The 20619-nt window shown below is 44.9% G+C and overlaps 1 protein-coding gene across 8 annotated transcripts in view; it reads left to right on the forward strand.

Annotated features, from left to right (window-relative positions):
* LOC135385549 (diacylglycerol kinase 1-like) overlaps nucleotides 1–20619 on the forward strand; it is a 479846-nt gene that overhangs the window by 235680 nt on the left and 223547 nt on the right. For 2 of the 8 annotated variants that reach the window (XM_064614922.1, XM_064614921.1), the window contains one exon: nucleotides 19552–19698. The exons of the other annotated variants lie outside the window; for them this stretch is intronic. The gene's annotated coding sequence lies outside the window, so the exon portion shown is untranslated. The remainder of the gene's footprint in view (nucleotides 1–19551; nucleotides 19699–20619) is intronic. 8 annotated transcript variants of the gene reach the window in all.

The following is a 20619-nucleotide window of genomic DNA, read 5'->3' on the forward strand; positions in this document are numbered from 1 at the left end:
TCCGGATATCTAGTGAGAGAGGATCCGATGAAGGAATACGCCAGTGGGGAACGTTCAGCAGAAGTCGGTGCAGTAACTATACACTCTTAAAAATGAACTTCACCGCATAGCACGCAACTAGTCAACCATCACCTCGAATGATATCGTTATCTGCCCTGATTTGTTGGAAACGGGAGGCATACGCCTTTTCTGTGACACTTATGCTGTTCATAATTGTCACAGAAAAGGCGTACGCCTCCCGTTTTCAGCAAATCAGGGCAGATAACGATATCATGCGAGATGATGGTTGGCTAGTTGCGTGCTATGCGGTGAAGTTCATTTTTAAGAGTGTATACTGTAAATAAATGTTATCTGACTATAAAATGCACAGTCGCGCGCGGGAAACTGCCATCGGCGAAATGAGACTAACGTGGACATAAGAATGCAAGCACCGAACTTGGACTAACCTAATATAAACTAACCAACATGCTGTGCTCCAGCGTGTCGGCCCTGCTAAGCCTAACGGCCCTGCTAAAATGTGGCTTTCGTTCGCTAATAGCCTAATACGACTTGGACAGGCATCGAAAACATGTGAATTTGAGTGGTTAAATAATGATGTCGTGTTTTTAAAACGCGGCATATCATCTTACGAAGCAATCGACCGTCCTCCTTGATTTTCCTTGTTTCGAGAACGTGAATTTAGAGATCGGGGATTTCGCGACTGGAGCATGACACGAGCGGCCCTGTCGTCTGCTACGAAATGTCTTGTGGCTGTGCAGCAGGATATTCCACACGGTTAGCAGTGCATGGAACGACATGACGTTATACGCATGCGCTTATGTGACAGCAGAAAGCTGTGATGATTCTCACATCTTCCGCTGGAGTATTCCAGGGAATGCCACTCACGTGAACATACGGTATTTTCCACTCTATCTTTGAAGCGTAAACTACAAGCGTAGACAATTATGATCAAGGCACATAAGCGCAGCACAGAACTTTCGTGCTTAAACTTCAGGGACGGTCCAGAGGACCCCTGACTTCGTACCTCATAACTACTTGGAATGCGTTGTTCCTCAAGCAAGGTAAATATTACTTTTAGTAGAGTGTTCTTGGCCATTGCGCAGCCTATGTATTGGCGCCTTGCGAGACGCTTCACTCTGGCGATATAGTTTTAGTACTCCATACACAAACTTTCCGCAACGAACTGTGGGATGATGTGGTGGTGGTTGTGGTATGATGTTCTAAGGAAGAGGAGTGATCTGGCAAGTAAAACTTTGCGGTGTCCACGACCCAATACATCCGGAGCATGCGCAGTTCAAGCACGCGACCTTTTTTGCATGCGTTTGTGTCAGTAAGCGGGGGGGGGGGGGGGATAACAGGGTTTGCGCGCTATTTGCAAGAGATGTGTCGCATTACAATTCGTTCTAATTGCTTATATGAACTGGTATCCACTGACCTTAGGTAGCGATGGAATATTAAAGTTACTACACCAACACTTTTGGGGCTCTTCTGTAATTTTCTTTGCACGCTGTTCCACTGCATAAACCCTCTGCACAAATGAATGCGTGCTCGTTAGACAATATTAACACTCTCGATTTGCATGAGATCGTTCAAAGGACTCAGCTTGCCCTATGGTGAAGAATATGCAGACGCTCATGGTGCCATTGACTATGAATTGTTGCGTCCAGGTCTCTGATGCCTTGTAGATTTCGTCCATGCTCTCTAGAATAGAAGACATGTAGCCATTGTATAATGTGACTTTTCATTTTTTTTACCAGAAAGGCAGGTGTAAAATTGTTTGGTTGTCCGTGTATTGTAATCCCTGCTTTTGACAAAGGCTTTAAGACCCGAGGAAGTCCGTTGAAAAGCGTTCGTTCTCCCACCGAAAAAAGCGCGCGACAATTTTGATTGAACTTGGCTGAAGATAATAAAGACTGAATAGAGCTTTTTAAATCGTTTTTGTGATGTGAGACTTTCCATGAAGGGATGTCAAATTTTCTGTATATACTAGTAGGTGATCACATCTCTGCTCGGAGTTACTTCTGGAGCACTTGCTCCCGAGGAGCTTTCAGCCTGCCTGCATCAGCTCCAAATGGAGAATGTCTTTCATTTAGTCGTCGTAAAGAATACTAATCTCTCTGACTTATCTTGGTATTGTGGCAAAGCAACGCGATTACATAGAAAGTTTTGTAAATGGTTTTTTCTTCCCCATGCTCTTGACTTTAGTCGTTGTCTTTGGCGGTTAGCTCTTGTCGGGAGTTGCCTCGCTTTATTCACGAAAACTGTCCTGCTTCGTTCCGTTTTAAGAATGTTTACTTTTTGTTGACGTTCATTGTATAGGTACCTTTCTTCCACAGCGACATCATTTAAAGGCCGAATGTTGACTCAGTAAACTGTATCTTCATATCCTCGTGCATATATTGTAGCCATTAAGCTGACTGAAATCCTTATAAAAGACAGCTGACCCAGAATAATTGCGTAAAATTGTCTCCCAAGGGCGTCCGTCATGTTTTGAAACAATATTTAACAATTTCCTCCCCCGACTACCCTAATTTAATGATATTATAATCGCTTTTCTTTTCAACCTGGAACTTTTACAACATTCGCTGCAATGTTGAGTCTGACGTGAATAGGCAAATCAGACTCATTTGAAAGGGGTTACCCATCAGGCGCCTTTCATGACTCCCTCTGTTGCTTGTACCAGAAGCTCACTACAACGCTTACAGCACAAAACCCGCCTTATTAATTGATTTGTCTGTCACCGCATTTCACCCTCGTTAGGGAAACCGCTGCGTGAAGCGCACTGCGTTAATGGCGTATGCGGTTTTATACATCAGCCTTGTAATTTGACTTCGAACATTCGAATTTTATTTACTGCGTGATATGAACATAGCTTACTACCTTCAGAAACTGTCGCGCAAAATATTGCATTTGGGAAACGCGAATTTCCTATGAATATGTCTACTGCGAATATGTGTACTCAGTGCAAAAATTCATTTTCTGCGGCTCAGAGGAAGGTAAAGACAAATTTATTTACTGCTTTGTTAGTGCGTTGGCGTGGGCCGGAACCTCGACCGCGGAAACAAATAGAGACGCGAAAATAGCAGGAGCGATCGCGCAACGTGATTGAGAGGTAGAGCGGCCCGTTGACTGTGAGATGGATCGTGCTAGCTCGCTCTCTCTCTCTCGCTGTACCGACAGTGGGGATGCCTCATGCACGTTCTCAGTGATCGTTTCCATTTCGGTGCAAAAAAGAAAAAAATGATGGTGAAGCACGGAAGGGCAAGTTACTGTGACGTTTGTGAAGTCCGCGACGCGAAGTAGTTCGTCCTGGCCTCTCGAGTGGGCATCATCACTACTCACGCCGGGCTAGTTCTCAACACGTTTCATGTATACACGGTCGAAGTCGTAAAAATGGAAATCCTGCCTCTAGACCAGTGTTTCGCAAACTGTGGGTCATTACCTCAAAATGGATCATGAGCCTTTTTCTGGGGGTCGTGGAGGGTCCAACTATATGTGCATTCTGCTCGCCGTATAACAGAGATGAATTTTCAGTCTGGGTGCCCATACTCTTTCAACGTCGTTTTCTTTAAGAGTCATATAAGCATATATACATGGAGGCCGATGCACTGTTTACCATCTTCCTGATGACATACAAGAGGAATTCTTGGAACTCATCAACAACACCGCAGCCAAAGAGGAGTTCCAAAGGAGCCAAAGAGGAGAATAATGCTTTGCGCTTGCCCCAAGACCAGCAAATTCGCTCTGAAAATTATTCTTCCTTTCTCATCAACTTACGTCTGTGAAAGTGGTTTCTCGACTCTCCTAGTAATCAAATCAAACTCCAGAAACATGTTGGATGCTGAAGCAGACATGTGATGTGCCTTGAGTCACACAGACCCACGTATTGATTGACCCACATGTATCAAGAAATCAAATACACCCTTCTCATTAAAATACATGATTACATCAAACCTTGTGTAAAAAATATTAATAAGCATTTTTGGTAGCTCCCCCTGCTGTGGTTAGTGTCTTTCAAATACGTTAAAATCTATCTGCGTCATTGAAAAAAGTAAATTTTCGGAAGGATTATTAATGTGCGGGGTCATGGTATAGGTTTGGTACAACTAAAAGGGGTCACGTACTGGAAAAGTTTGAAAAATACTGCTCTAGACCCATCAACAAATTTATGTAAATAGTAAGAAGAATCAGTGTGCCAAATTAGCACGCTACGGTATGAGATATCATCCAAAGCTCAAGATTAAACAGACTCGCACGACTAAGCAGTAAAAACGTGAAGCACCGTTGCCTGCAGATATTTGCATAACGGCATCTGCCTTTTTCACAAAACTTTCTGGACACCCTGTACGTTGACGATCGGACTTATGTGAGGAATGATGGTTAGACAGACACGGATGCATTGACTCTACTCCCGCATTGCATCTATAAATCCAAAAGGCAATAGACTCAACAACAGGGGAACAACAAGAAAAAATGCGAAAAGTGTAAGGTAGCCGTTAGAACACGTGCATCTGGGAGAGCGTTGACAATGTGATTACCCACGGCACGAAGACAATAGGTTTCTGGTCCCAGGCCCTTAAATCATAACTTCACTGCATAACAAGCCCCTAGTCAACCGTCATTCCGAATGATATTGTTCTTTCCCTCGATTTGTTGAAAACAGGAGGCGTAAGGTAGTTTTGTGATACTTATGCAGTTACGCAAATTGTCACAAAATGCGTACGTCTTCCGTTTTCAACAAATCAGGGAAGAGAATGATATCATCCTGGATGATTGTTGACTTTGTAGTGACTTTGACTACTGTGGCGCTCACGGTCGTAATCCCCTGTATCTCGTGACCTAAAAACAACCAGTATCGAGGACAGGGTGGGCTAAATGCATCACCCATCTTCGAAAACTGAGCCGATGGCAAAGCAGAGAAGTACGAGTTCTTCTTGTATAGAAATAAGAACAAGACTGGGATTCGTCATATCGCTAGAAAGTACAGCTGCGAATTTATTGAAATTGTCGTGTACGTCAGGCATCTCGCGTCGAGAAAGAAGTACTAAAACAGAGTAAGAGATGTAACTGGTACTCACCGAAACAGCTATTGTCTACGTATATGTGTGAGTGGATGGCAATAACCCACGTAATTGAAAGAACGCGCAGGCCATGAAAGATGTTCCTTCCAGAATCCTGGTCATCGGCTGGAACCTCAAAGATTTCTCGTGCAGTTTTCAATACAGAAAGGGATTGCAATGAGGTCTCTGCACCAAAAAACGAGGCTTAGGTTAGCAATTTTTTGTCGTATGTTTGTTTTCGCACACAACGGTCGATCTCCACGGTTCAAACACATACACACGCAAACATCTTGTTGTAGTGTTTGTACTTCCAGCGTCAACATTCCGGATATACCACGAGCAATGAATGGATGTCATGCACGAAGTTCACGACTTTATTTAGTCATACAGACCTGGTACGAACTTGCCCGAGACCGCCGAGACCAAATGGGAGCATGCGTCCAGTACAGTGGCAAGACCCACTATTGTGATGAATATCCCTAGAACAAAGCTGCTTGGAATTAGTGAGACTCTAATTCAGTGGGCCACGATATTTGTGGTCACGCTCACGCGTGTGTGCACTATGTTGTCTCCGAGACACCGAATTAGGATTAGCCGGGTTTGACGGGTCCCTCCGATCTCGTGTATAATTCTGTTTTTGCGATTCAACACTATGGGATAGAATCGTGTGGGTAAAGGTCCACTCACAGAATTAGGCTTGGTGTCTCTGCCACGGGCCTGTTTTGGTCGCAGACTGCAATTTGAACAATCATGTTCAATTTCTTGAGTTCTGTAGGCATGATGAAGAAGACAGCTTGTCAACAGCAAAAATGTAAAAGAAAAGAAACGCTACTTTTTTACTTCGCCATAAATATCCTGCCGTACACATTGGAAGACCTTCGGGATGCTACCCAGGACAGCATAATGCGGATCCTCCACCTTCTTCAGAACTGGCTCCATGTCTTGCTTTTAAGAGTTCTTAGTCGTATTTGTTACTATCAGCGTCTTCCCCTGTACACTTACCGTGCAGCGCATGGGGGCCATACAAGAACATCATCTAGCCATTGGGCCAATGACTATTTTTAGATATCGGAAGGCGTCCGGGACAAGCATACGCGTCCTGAAGAGGACAGGGCCTCCGCCACACCGTTCTGTGTCGCAACATATCGGATATGAAGAATTTTTTCCCCATGTACTTCTTTAATTGTTATACGCTCTCCTCAAGAAGTACCGATTACTACCTTTCCCATTCGGTACATTCTGCAGGTCACAAATTTTCAAAAGGTGTTCAAGTCTACCGCTTGTCTGGCCTAACATGTAAAAAAAAATCGTATTCCAATACTGTTTTTTGTTTTAAGGTGACGAGCAGCATCCCTTTTCAGATGAACTGTGATTACTACAACTGTTCTGAATACGTTGCGAGAAACTGAATTTTCGTAATTGAACAATGAAATTTTCCATGTTATTTGCCAGAGTGAGGAGATGCGTGAGGCGTTTACCTGTGCTATTCTACCTTATTCTTCAAAGTATACAGTCCGCAACAAAATTCGCGAAAACTACTGTTTGAATATCAGTGGAAATTGCTTGGTTGCATGTTTCGTTAGGCTACTACAAATAGCAGGGTGAGGATGATTCTTTTTTTTTTTCAGAAATAATTTTTCAGAAAACTTTACGGTTGGGACCATGTGGCTTCATGCAGTACCCTGAGCTATGCGCTGCGAAGTGGTTGCGCTTCTCCAAAGATTGATTTTCTTTTTCACTTTTTTTCCAGCTGCTACCATGGAGCCTATCTATCCAATATCAGTATCCTGTAATAGAGAGCCTCACTTGTCCGTGTCTTCCCTGCTGCTTGTCATACGTTATGGCTAGGGAGCCTATCGTGTGGTTGAATGGGGGAATTCTCCATGGCTTTTATCATTATGACAAAGAAAAAAAGGAAAAGGCGTTACTTTAACCAGGCAGAGCCCGGAGTTTAACTTAAGAACCTATATTTCACGCAGAAGGGTAGAAACTCCAGCGAACCGGTAAGGAAATATGAAGGGAAGTGTCTCAGGACGAGAGCCGCCGATATTTCGAACAAAGACTGTTCTTATATGTTCACAGTTCAGGAAATGACGTTTTAAGAGTTCGTGCGTATTGTGGATCAGCACCCCGGATTTTAGAAAAGATTCATTTTACGGGCTGCTGACCCATAATACGCATGAACCCTAAACAAGTCATCTCTAACCCTTTAAATACCATGCCAATGATGACGATGGTGCCCAGAAGAAGAACGGTCTGTGTTCGAATTATCGGCGGCCTTCATAGATTTCATGCAGAATTTCTTAAAATTACTAGCAGTAGGCTAGAATGAAAATGGCAACTGCGGTTGGCACCATATTTCTCGAGCAAGGTAATGGGATTCTCTTCCTGCATCATGTGAAGCCGCCTGCATATTTACGTGCATTGATTTTACGCTCACATTGAGTTTGTTATACTTAAGAATCCGAATTGTCACATTCACTGAAGCGTATGTTCTTGTTGGCTTCACATTTTATAGTGTGAGTTGGCCCGTGTCGTAATGCAGGTGCTGATCCTGTTTTAATTGCTCATGGTTACGACGAACAAAATAATCCCCAAGGTTCTGCAGGCTAATTAACCATATAGCCGTAACAGCAACCCCTTTCTGCCTCACGCCCCACGAAACCCTCCCGTCACAGCCTTGTAGTACCATGACTCAGGATCCACGTATTCTGTGACACAGCATCGTCTCTGGCGCCCCTATCATGCATTACATGTCAGTCCTAATATCCTGCCATAAACATTGGTGGTGGTGGTGGCGGCAAAAATCGGCTTAACATCGGACATAAATATTGCAATGTCGTCGGGGTCAACTGTAGACGTATGATGCCGCGTATAGGAGCAGGTAGTCTCTACGCTGCGGCGTTGCTCGAGGTAATATAGGGTTCGGCAGCTCGAACGTACAGCTTGCGACATACTTGGCTGCGATCGACAGCTTGCGGTTTATCCGGCCTGGAATCTCCAGGCATTGCAAGATTGTTTGTTTCGACTAATAAACACGTACTGGGTAGCATGCCGTACGTGTCTATTAACTGGAAGACGCATAGTACCATAACAGCATAGTAGCGTTGTGCATTTCTCATCGTGTAATAGTATACTAGTGCTGACGCTGAATACAATTCCTCGAACAGAAACATTCTTGATACACCTGTAGACTTCAGACAGGGTAAACAATAAGGTGTCGATTCCAGACAAGTACGTCGCAAGCTATACAATGTAAACAAATGTGCAGACGAGCGTTCATCTTGGGGTTTGGGGGGGGGGGGGGAGGGGATGGGAGGATATGTTTATTGAGAAAGCAAAAAAAAGAAAGCAAAGGTTAGACAGGCACAGGCCGACTTGTTATTCCTTAAAAAAAGCTGAATTTGGAGTTGGGAAATCAGGTCATACTATTGTATTCCATGTCTACACAATTCTGCCATGCAGCTACATATTTCGTATGTATTGTGGTAATAGCCTCTTCAAATGCAACAAAATAGTTCGCACTGCTTTGCACAATGTGCTCATCATTTCTTTAACGTAATACTCTGCTAATTTATAACTACCACATAAAGAGATAGTTGTGGCGTTCATTAGTGTCGCTTTAGACTAGATATGCAGTAGTCGTAATCTTTGGTTCAGTACGATGGAAAATCAGCTACTTACCTTGGCTGAGGAAATACTGAAGCTGAGAATTTTCACAGGATGCTGGGAAACAGGCGCCTAGGCCAATATTCGTTGTACGCATCACGTATTTGCGTATAGCCATTTGCTGTGTATGATGAAACCATTGGTGGATGATTTAGACATAAAATCAACGCAGTAGAGTTTTATGAGTTATGTACAGTCAACATAGTGCAAAAATCATCGTCGTTGTGAGCCCAAAGTACTCGGAAAATGCCGCCTACACAGGAACACGACAGAAACGCGACAAGGTTGGGACTGGCTACCCCAGCAGCCCTACTCTACAGTCACGAATATATATATATATATATATATATTTATATATAGTCTGAATTCTATAGGCTGAATAAGAAACTTGAAAATGAAAAAGTAGAAAAGAAATATATACAAAAGGTGATACTTCATCCGATGGGGAATACATGCTGAGTGCCTCCATGCAGTTGAAGTTAAAATCACAAAACGTCTATCGGACGGGTTTCTCCAAAAAATGAAGGACGCGAGTTGACGATTCATAGTTGATGCGATTTGCAGAGCAGTTAACGGAACTTTACGTTTCTTCAAGAAACCTCGCCAGTGGTGATGTGAGAAAGAAAAAAATGGGGAAAACCCTGCCAGTGCTTGCTGTACTATCACGTGTTGTGCTGACCAACGATTTAAAATTATAACGATTTCGAAAGGTCGGGTGTTCACACGAGTACAAGTCACATCCAGGACACTGCGACTGTAGACGTACTGGGAACACACGTGAGAAATATGACGCGACACTCACTGCAGTTACGGGAAGCGGACTTCCGGGCGCTGTACGAAAACATTCAGTTACAGCCTATGTAAAAGGGATACAGTCGGCCATCCAACGTCTCGAAGGTTTGCGGAACCCTCTCTGGGAGACAACCTCGTACAACAGCCAAGTTCATGCAGCTCTGGTTAGCCAGGAGGTATTACGTATTGGATGCATGAGTGCCGTGATTTTGGTGTCCCTTTTGGGGAGTCGATGGACATTACTTGGACGTGACCATGTTGATGGGCTCGGTGTGCGGCATCCACAGCCTCATTTCCCGCATTGCTGCAGTCGTCACGGATCACTTGAAATTGGATGCCGTGCCTTTTGGTGACTGCAGAATTATGCGCGCAAACTGTACGGGGTGTCTCAGTTAAATCCCCTGGCTAAATAATTCGCGAACGGGTGGACCAATCGAAGAACTTTCTTTTTTTACGCAAGTATCTGTCCGATACCACCGACAGGCTGCGCACCGCGTGAATGAGTGGGAGGCGCTCATTATTGAAATAAAAATTCAAATGAGTTTCGTGAAAAAACATCTTGGCCCAATATTGTACCATTATTGTGCCAAGATGTTGTGCTGCTTGGGTTCTAAAGCAGGGCGCCGTCGGCATTAAAATGGGTACTACCCCTTTTGGGACCTTCAGTGGACACCTTTAAGAGAAAAATCAGCTGAAAAATCTGCATTTGTTGCAGTAATTATTAATTGGTTTCGGTTGACGTGTTCTTGTCGCGGCTGGTAGCGGTGAAGCACAAAAGGATGCTCTTCCACTCCCTTATCCACCAATGAATTACGTGCTCTTGAGATTACTGCGCAACGGGGAGTGCTGAAGAAAAACTGACAGCGTCAGACAGGCTACGCCAGTCCCCACCCCGCTTATCTAACTGATATGCGCCCTTTCTCTGTTATGATCGCGCGGACGAAGCATAGTTAATCACGTACACTGTTAAAAATGAACTTCACCGCATAGCACGCTCCTATCCAACCATCATCTCGAATGATATCGCTATTTGCCCTGATTTGTTCAAAACGGAAGGCGTACGCCTTTTTTGTGGCACTTATGCTGTTCATAATCGTCACAAAAATGGCGTACGCCTCCCGCTTTCAGCAAATCAGGGCAGATAACGATATCATTCGAGATGATGGTTGGCTATGAGCGTGCTATGCGGTGAAGTTCATTTTTAAGAGTGTAGTACCTTGATATCACATGCTTTCCATTTTTTCTTCAGCACTCCCCATTGCGAAGTAAGCTCAAGAACACGCGATTCATTGGTGGATAAGAGAGTGGAAGAGCGTCGTTTTCCCTTCACCGCGACCAGCCGCTAAAAAAAATTTCTAAACCGAAACCAATTAGTTACTGGAACAAATAACCGGCTTCGGTGGCAGATTTTCCTTTAAAAGGTGTCCACCGAAGGTCCCAAAAGGGGTATGCCCATTTTAATGCCGACGGCGCCCTGCTTTAGAAGTAATATTTTTCACGAAACTCATTTAAATTTTTATTTAAATAATGAGCCGCTCGCACTCATTCACACGGTGCGCGGCTTGTAGGTGGTATCAGACATATACTTGTAAAAAAGAAAGTTCTTCGATTGGTGCGCCCCTTCGCGAATTATTTAGCCCGGGGATTTAACTGAGACACCCGGTATATTGTACCACTGACGCCAGGGACACCGTACTTAGCATTCATGCCAAGGCATCTCAGCTACTTGTATTGACAACTGTACACTCTTAGAAATGAACTTCACTGCATAGCACGCTCCTAGCCAACCATCATCTCGAACGATATCGTTATCTGCCCAGAGTTCTTAAAAACAGGAGGCGTACGCCTTTCTTGTGACAATTATGAACAGTATAAGTGTCACAAAAAAGGCGTACGCTTCCCGTTTTCAACAAATCAGGGCAGATAACGATATCATTCGAGATGATGGTTGGCTAGGAGCGTGCTATGCGGTGAAGTTAATTTTTAAGAGTGTAGGATGCGACAAGCGCAATGCTTGCCACATCACGCTTCGAACGTAGTACTGCCTCTAGAGCAGTGGTTCCCAAAGTGTGGTCCGCGGACTCCCGGGGGTTGGGGGTCCTCGACGATCGAAGACAGCCCGGAGACCGTCTTTGCGAGTGCTGGTCACGTCATCTCGGAGGGAGATGATATTGATATATGACGATATATGATACTAAAGAAGGCAGAAATGTACCATCTTCTCAGTTCCTGCATGGCGGTATCTTGTTTGTTTACATATCTTGTTTGTTCATGGCGGTATCTTGTATCGGCACAACAAGAAGTTTGGGAAACGCTGCTCTAAAGGACACCGTGAGGTGACAAAGAGGTTGTGAAACACTGAAATATGATAAGCTAATATCTAGCTAGCCCTGACCATTGCTTTCCCGATGACAGCATACAGACATGGCAGCACTGCCATGACGACATTGAACAGGCCAACTGCTGTAGATGTCTTCCGATCATTACTCGCAGTCTACAAACTTCGTGTAATGACGGAGGCACCCAGGTATGCGGAACCTCCGCTCCGCTCGGCGACGTGTTTACCGCAACCTTTCGCACTCAACGTCCGCGTTGCTGTGCTTGATCAGGGCCGAATATTTTCCTTGCTGCTTTCATGTTGCACCCCTCAAATCTTGTGTCCAGAACTATCTCCGTCATGTTCCTTTTGAATGCTATTTTTCCGAGCTCACACATCCTATTTTGAATTTATATGCCACGTGTCGTGGATGTCGCAAATCAAGAGTCTCATTCTCAATCGATTCCTGGTATTAAATACTCTTGCGCATTGAGAAATAAATGAAAGTTTTCGTCTCTACTTCTGTGTCCCCATTTTTCGCGAATATAACTCCCGACGATAGAAATAATGACATACCATTCTTGGAGTTATTGCTCTTGGTAACGAGGCTGAGTTGATAGTTGGGAACAAGAAGAGCAGGCAGAATTTTCTGCCTATTACTTCACCCGCCTGGTTCGTAATTTCGGTGGCAAAGCACTGCTCGTGGGATCCTATTTCGGCTCTTGCCCCGCTCATGACGGCCGTCGGCAGCGACCCCATCGAATCAAGCACTGAAACAGTTTCGTATCATTAGGTCTTCGGCAAAACTTTAATCTCTCGCTGCCGATGAGCACCATGTTGAGGCGGTAAATGATCTGCGCCTTGCGAGTTACCATCTTGTCAACATGCATTGCCTTTGGAATTGTGCGAAGTTGGCCGTTTCTTTTAGATAGAGTGCAGTTAACGCTTTATGAAAGGGAACGGGAGCGTGTGGCAGATAGCCTCGTCCGTTACTTACCGCGACGCCCTGTGGCTCATTTTCTGTGGAAGTCGAAAGGGCGCTGCCCCACCCTCTGTTGTCGTCACACCCACAGCACTTCGTTGACACACCAGCTCCCGTGGCATAGTGGTTAGAGTGATCGCTTTCCACGCCGAGACTGGGAGGTGACACGGGTTCGAATCCTGTCACCGGCTGTGCTGTCTGAGGTTTTCCCTGGGTTTTCCGATGACTTTGCAGACGAATGTCGGCACAGTTCCCCTTGAAGTCGGCCAAGGACGCATACTAACCCCCCTGTCCCCCACTCCTTCCTGCTGTTCTCTCCTCATCTGTCCACGTCTATACGCCGCTCATAGCCACAGTTGCTTCGCGGCGCTAACACGGAATTAAAAAAAAACTTCGTTGACAACTGATAATGGCGAGCGACGCTGTTATGGCCTGGTATCACTTGGTGATAGGGCGAGGGTGCTGGCACCAGACAAAAGAGCAAAACTGTCGTCATTTGCTTTCAAGTGCCGCCGCAGAGCAACGCCACAAGTGGCACAGGGGGTTATCTGCCATGCGCTCGCGTGTTCCCTTTCATGAAGCTCACGATAGTACGTACGTACCTTTCAGAATAAAAAAAAAGGACAATACGCTACGTTTTTAGCCATTCAGACTTGTACGTATCTTGAGTATTGCATGTGTTGAATTATACACGTATCACAGTAATGTATTTCAAATACTTTTGTTAGTATTCGAGTATTTTACTCGGTACCTTCCTCCGAAAGGTATCTGCACTCTATTTCAAGTACTTTTTCAGTATTGTCTAGTCAGTACTCAAATTACTTTATCGGCCTCGGCGGCTCAGTCGATATCGTGTTCGCCTTCTGATCCCGAGATCGCGGGTTCGAACCCGGCCGTGGACGACGGCAACTTCGTGTCAGTGTACAAGTTGCTTAAACACTCCGTATTCTTCTTCAATATTATGTGTTTATAGAGACCGCGAAGTACGGGGTACCGTGTGATGAGCTTTCATCGCACGTTAAAGAACCCTCAGGTGGGCAGAAGCAATCCACAGACCGACCGCTGTGGCGTCGCTTATGATCTCAGTTGTCTCGCGACGTAAACCCCCCCAATTATTATCTAATGACTTTGTCTGTCTCTCTGTCTTCGTGTCTTGCTCAGTTTCAGAACTTTTTTTCTGCGTCTTTTCCATTCTGATTGACGTTTCTTATGGAATGTGTGTTCTAATACTGTGTTTTGACCTCAGCCATTCTTTTCCGGGTAATTTTCTTTGTAGAACTTGCTGAGTTGGCAAGCGACCAGTGTTAGCTTTGTCACATATTTCGTTTTTAGGAGGAGGGGGAGCAATACTACTTGCGGTAGGTTTAACTCTTCTGCACAGTGGCACTGGACCATGGTATAAAACGTAGGATAGAAGTACCCCTACTTTTTTTTGAGTTTGTTGTTTTCGCTATATTGTGGAGTGGCCCTACGTTCTAGCGGCATATCGGTCCGGTGCAAGCTCTGTCTGCCTTGGTAAATTAATTTTCAAAGAAAGACTAGGGCCGACAGACAGATATATAGAAATTCAACTCCTGCCAGTAAAGCCTCTGAAACAATAAGGGGACAACTACTTTGTCACCGACCCCTCCCCCCTCTACCCCGTTGCCGACGGCAATGTGGTGAAAGTATGGTGAGTGTCGCAGAGTCACATTGTCCTACGTTCTCCAGAGAAATTAGTAGAGCTATTACGGCACAGCGTTGGTGGGCTGGATTTGATTTTAAGAAAAGCAGTAGTCTCTTTGGCGTCCGGTGCTCCACTTAAGTGTATCTCACTTGTTGAAATGTTTTCTACGAGGCAGAGTCAAAAAGTAACCGCAGTTTGGCCACAACAGAAATGAAGTCCTGTAATAGACTGTTGCGCTGCAAACCACGGCGTAGAAACAAAAATATTTCGGGAGGGGTTGTATGGGGACTTCACGTGGGAGAGGAGGATTTCCCCTCGATTCCCTCCCTCAAATGTACTACCAAAGGTACGATTTCGGGAGGGGTTTGAACCCCCTAACCTCCCCCCCCCCTCTGGCTACGCCAGTGGCTGTAAATATGTTTTGTTCCGCCACAAGAGGAAGTTGTGCACGCTGGCCCGGCGGCCTGATGGGAAGTGTCATGTGTCCCCAGCACTTTCAGTATGGCTGCCCCTCTGTTAGCATGCACCAGGGAGGAAGAGCGTTCAGCTGTTTGGGTGAAGCTGGTGCAAAGCACGCGTATATTCATCGCAGAACGTTGAAGTAGTATAGTGACGCCGCATCACACCCTCAGGCGCGGATTGAGGCTTGCGGTTGGGAGTCCTGCTCCCGTACATGAGTCCTGATCGGCGATGATGGAATGTCCTGGAGGGTCGGATGTGCTCGTGGCCTCATGCAAGGACGTTGCCGATGGAACTGACGAGCCAGCGCGGTAGCGCGTGGCGGCAAGGCTACATCACTATGCGTCATCAAGACGTCGTCGTCCACGGGCTGCCATAAACTGGCGTGTCACCATCGATGAGGTGGCTGAAGAATTGACCATTAGTCACGGCTCGGCGCACCATATCATTAGTGTTCCGAGTTTTCGGAGTTTTCATTTTGGAAAATTCGGAGGGTGTTTATCGGAGTTTTCAACTTCTCGGAAATTCGGAGTTTCTCGTAGGATTAAAAAGTCTGAAAAATGAACAGCGCCGATTTGGTAGTATCGCGGGGCAGTCATCGCGGAGGCAATGCGTGGAAAGATGTGCGAAAGTGACTGGGACCACACGATGTAACGCACGGATGTTTTACTACCCAGAGCTATTTAAGTACAAACAAGCGTATCCGCACAAATATGGAATGGCGCCCAAACTCAAATTGAGTAGCAGCTGTGACGAAGACAGTACTGTTCTGTGCCAAACTAGCCCAGTACCGGGGTCAAGTAGAGTCACTAGGGTCGAGGATACATAGAACAGATGGGAAAAGTGTGTGTAGTATCCTCCTTTTGGGCCGGGCTCTTCGCTCCCTGTTTGCTTTCATGCAAGCCACTGGACTCCTCGAAGAGCTCTAAACAGAACTCCGGCCTGTCGTAGCTTCACTCTCACCATAATTCATCCTCTCATACTAACGTGAAGTGGGGTAGCGTCCTGTGGCTACCACGGGGAAACATCCCATGTCATCATCACTTCTTCATTTATTCTTGTTGTTGGGCCATTCATGCGTCCTGCGACCATGAAGGAAGCTACCAGTTCTGACTTTTTTTTTATATATATGTGAGTCGGTTTGAAGTCTAAAACTAGATGTGGAAGAAGGGGGACAAAGGAAGAAAGAAACGGGAAAAACCTTAAAGCCGCCCCGTGAACGTTGGAAAAATCGGAGTTTATCGGATAAATCTGGTGTTTTGCAAAGAACATCGGAGGGAGTTTATCGGAGTCTATGGGATAAATCCGAAAAGTCGGAAGCCTACATATCATTCATGACATTGTGCAGTTCCATAAAGTAGCCACCAGGTGGGTACCAAGACAACTTAACCCGACCTTAAAGATGGGCGTGTGGATGTTTGTAAGACGCTACTGTGACGTTATGAGAAGCTAGGAAGATTATTTTCTTCCATGCATTGGTCACCAGTGAGGAATGCCAGATCTACATACACTTAGCCAGAGACCAAGTGAGCAAGTAATACCCCTGTCAGACGCACTAATTTAGTGTCACTTATTTGAAGTGCACTCCGTCCTGTAATGTCACTTTCTCTAGGCTCCTGCTACACGGCATAAGTAAGTGTCACTAAGCAGTCATGGTGATGACGATGGGCGAGCTTGAACTCCCACCTAACATCGGGGAGTGCGCCATGCTTTCTTGGTAAAATCATTTTTCTTACGTCCAGAAACATTTCATAAAGATTTTCTTCGCAGTTGAAGTCGATTGAACGTCATAAATATAATTGTTGCGAACCAACACAAGTATATTTACTTGGCAAATTTTCAATCTTCGTCTTCACCTCTTTGGTGGTGTTACTGTCTTGCGCGTGCAACTGGCCCGCGATGTCAGCATACACTTTCGCGTTTCGCTTGGTCCTCCCATGTTCTGATAGCATAGGTTTCTATCTCCGATCACGATGCCCTGTCTTTTTTGTCTTCCATTATTCAGTGCTTCACTGCGAGTATTTCGTGATTTCGCCGGTAACATTTAACCACCGTGCAATGTCAACAAATATGGCTGCCGCGAAGTGGATTACGAACTATACTGGGCAGTCTGTGAACGAGAGTACCGGTAAATCACGCAAAAAATCCTTACGTCTTTCTTATACAAATCAGCGCTGTCTTAACAAATTTGTCCAAAAATAAATTTCGATTGGGTTGTTTCTTTCCTTTTCCAAAAAAATAAGCTTTTTGTTACGCAATCCCTGGCGTGGAGGCTGCGTACTTGATTGTCGCAGGCAAAGTGAAGTGAGTTTGGCGAACTCACCTCATCGTAAGTGTACTTTGCATTTAGTGTCACTAAAAGATGCCGTGTGACTCCGAAAGAATGACACTTACTGCAAGTGTACTCGCTGAAAGTGACACTAAATTAGTACGTCTGACAGGGGTATAAGGAGTGGCGGCACACAAAGTCACCAAAACGAAAGACGTTTCTCGCCGGTTTAACGCCGGGCAAGCTGATGATGTGTTGCTTCAGTAAGACAAAGCGCCCCCCACAGGGCAGGTACGACAGCGGAGGAGAAAAGGTATGGATTTCGAGTGCATTCCACATCCGCCATACTCAGTGAATCTCGCACCGAGTGATTTTCATCTGTTCGGACCACTCAGAGGGGCACGGCGGAATGTAGTCCGATGCAAACAGTGAGCTGAAAGCGTCGGTGCATGCTTCGCTTCGGAGTCATCAGTCACAATATTTCTCCTCCCGCGGCATTCATGCATTGGTGAAGCGTTGGCGCACATGTGTCGAGTTCGGGGGGTACAATGTGGGGAAGTAGTTAAGTGCTTTTTCAGATGTCTCTAATAGGATGCCGATAAAAAAATATATTGCGGTTACTTTTTACTCTGCCTCCTACTGTACTCTAATTACCAAATTTCGAAGTACTTTCGCTGTGTCTTACCTACATTCTGCCTACTATATTTCGTATCGTACATACATTTTTATCGTATCTTCTACATGTCTAAGCCATATGCGAATCCCATGAACAAGCATGCTATATGTCGTTGTCTCTTATGGACTGGATATAGGAGCATTTTGTATATGCTAGTTTCTAGTGCCACAAACATGTCTCCTGAGGAATTACCGTGTATAAATACTACTGAACTTTCCGTTTCTGTTTGTTCATAATGTTTACGGTGGTGTTGCGATCTGACGATTGAGCACTTACAACGGAGACCAGCGTCAGTCTTGTTGAGCATGCTGCGCAAGAAGAGGTTCAGGTCCGCACGACACCTCTCATCAACAGGTGTGGTTATCAGCGTGTCCTCCAAAGACCTGAGGAAACTGTCCCAGTAGTGCGCTTTCATCTTGGTGAACACTGCCCTCTTGCTGTCCAGGTGGTCTTGCACTAAGCCACAAGTTGCAGCATCGGAAGCATAGACAGACGTATTGTTAGCGGCGACATTTAAAGGGTATCTGTCATTGTACTTTTGAATGTCCTGTCAAGCACCAGGGGCTTGCACATAAAACAGGCGCTTTTCTCAGTGACACAAACTGAAGAATCCCCCGTCCTTGTCCAACAGAAGAATATAGCACGGAACATTCCATTGCCAAGCATGTAATCTTTGACGTAGAATTTACGAGTTTCCGATTGTTTATGTGACTGACGCCTAAGGAAATTCCATACGTAGCGTTTTGGTGTTATGGTTATATTATATAATATTGTTTATTAATAGTTGAATCAACTAAATTAATCATTAGCTAATTTATTTAATAGAATAAAATGAATAAATTAAATTAGAAGAAATCGAAGTAAGGTCTATACACAAACCCTAGCGGATTGCTCCAACAGGAAGAACCCCCATACTTTTTTTGTTGTTTGTTTCTTCTTGGAGAGCAATTTCTGCAGGAAACGAAAACCACAACGTCCTGATGTTAGTGTTCCGGGTATCGAGCAAGACTAGGTTGTTGTGGTGGTGATGACAAAGACTAAAGACTGATGTGATGTGAAGAGGACATCCGGCCAGTTGGGAAGCCACCGGAGCTTCCTTTCGCAAGAAAAATGGGCATGTTCCATGAATCCGACATGCGTGATGGAATATTGACAAAAATGTTGCGTTATTATCTGTCCATAACGGAATCAAGGTTTTCTTTTTATCCTTTCTACTCTTGCCTTTCTCTTTTTTTTTTTTTTTTTCGTTATGGGGAGATAATAACTCCTGGAACTACTATAGCAAAAAAAGAAAAAAATTCAATAAGTCACTAGAAAGCCACGTTTAAATATCAGTTCCAAACGTTGCCACACAAGCACTGGACAGCTGTTTCGGCCTTCTTGGACCTCTTCAGTAGTGCGCAGGTGGGCAACGTTTGAGTGGGTAAGCAGGTCACGTGCAGGTCACTTCAGCAGGTCACGTGACCTTCTGACGCCACCCACTACTACTTTTCCGGCTACTTTTCCCCCCTGTATACGATGTAATATAGCTTTACATGTTCTAAGAACTTTATGTAATTCCTTTCATATTATTAGTTGTATGTCCCTGTTCTGCTCCATTCTACCGATAACCCTACATTTTCGGTAGCCCTTTCTAAAGATGGCTACCGGTCTCTTTTCAGCATCTTCAGGAGCCTGAGGGGCACGAGTTTCTCTCGGAATGGACGTGGTGTCTCTAAACAAACCAAGTGCTAACTAAAGAGTTGTAATAACAAACAGCATTCCGCACAGGGTTACGACATTGACTTTCAAGACGATGCAACCCTTGGGTGAGCCTTCTTTTCTTTCCGCGGTGGACTGGGAAAGCGAATGAAGACACCAAAGGTTGCCCGTTGATTGCAACTTTGTACCTCTAACGGATCATTTTTTTTTTCGCGGCTCCAAAGACTAACTTTCGGGTTTGCAAAAAACCAGCGGTGGACCTGTCACAGACGCGCGAGGAGTCAGTGTCAAGTCAAAATGTCAATGAGAACTGTGACTAGCCACCGTTCGATAACGGGACGTTCGAGAGCGCTATGATCCGGCGCTCCGCGCGCGTCGTCACACGACAAATCTCACATCGGTTATTTGCAAACCCAAAAGTTAGTCTTTGGAGCCTGAAAAAAAAGAAAAAAAATCATCTGTTAGAGGTACAAAGTTGCAATCAACGGCTTTCGTGTGTTGTATCGCCCGCTACAACTTTCTCGTTGACATTTCGGTTCTAATTAAAAAAAACGACTAATTAATTTCACTTAATTAATTAATTATAAAACAAAAATATTTTGAGTATCCTCACGCCGCTGGTAACGCTATGGTCCGCCTTTTTGGTGCGCGATGAACCTTTTTTTTATCTTTGACTCATTTTTCGTGAAACACCCTGTATACAGTATACGGATTGATTTGCACATGACGTGCCCTATATGACTTCGTATCTCCTGAGAGAAATTTGCTACCAAGCCTTCCTCTGCTGCATTAAAATCATCGTCATCGTAAAGTCATCATGTTGTGGAGAGTCAGGAAGAACCACACGCGTGGTGTGTGACATGTAATCATTCGCTCTCACCGCTCATGATCGCACAGTTGCCTCGCAACGTAAAGCCCCGAATAGTTATTATTATTACATTCGCTCTCAGACACCAGAGTTGAAGGTAAAAGTCGCTTACCGAGTGACGAATCTGCGTATGTGGTCGGCAAAGAGAATGCAAATATGA

This window comes from Ornithodoros turicata, chromosome 2 (assembly GCF_037126465.1).
Source record: "Ornithodoros turicata isolate Travis chromosome 2, ASM3712646v1, whole genome shotgun sequence".
Taxonomy (NCBI): domain Eukaryota; kingdom Metazoa; phylum Arthropoda; class Arachnida; order Ixodida; family Argasidae; genus Ornithodoros; species Ornithodoros turicata.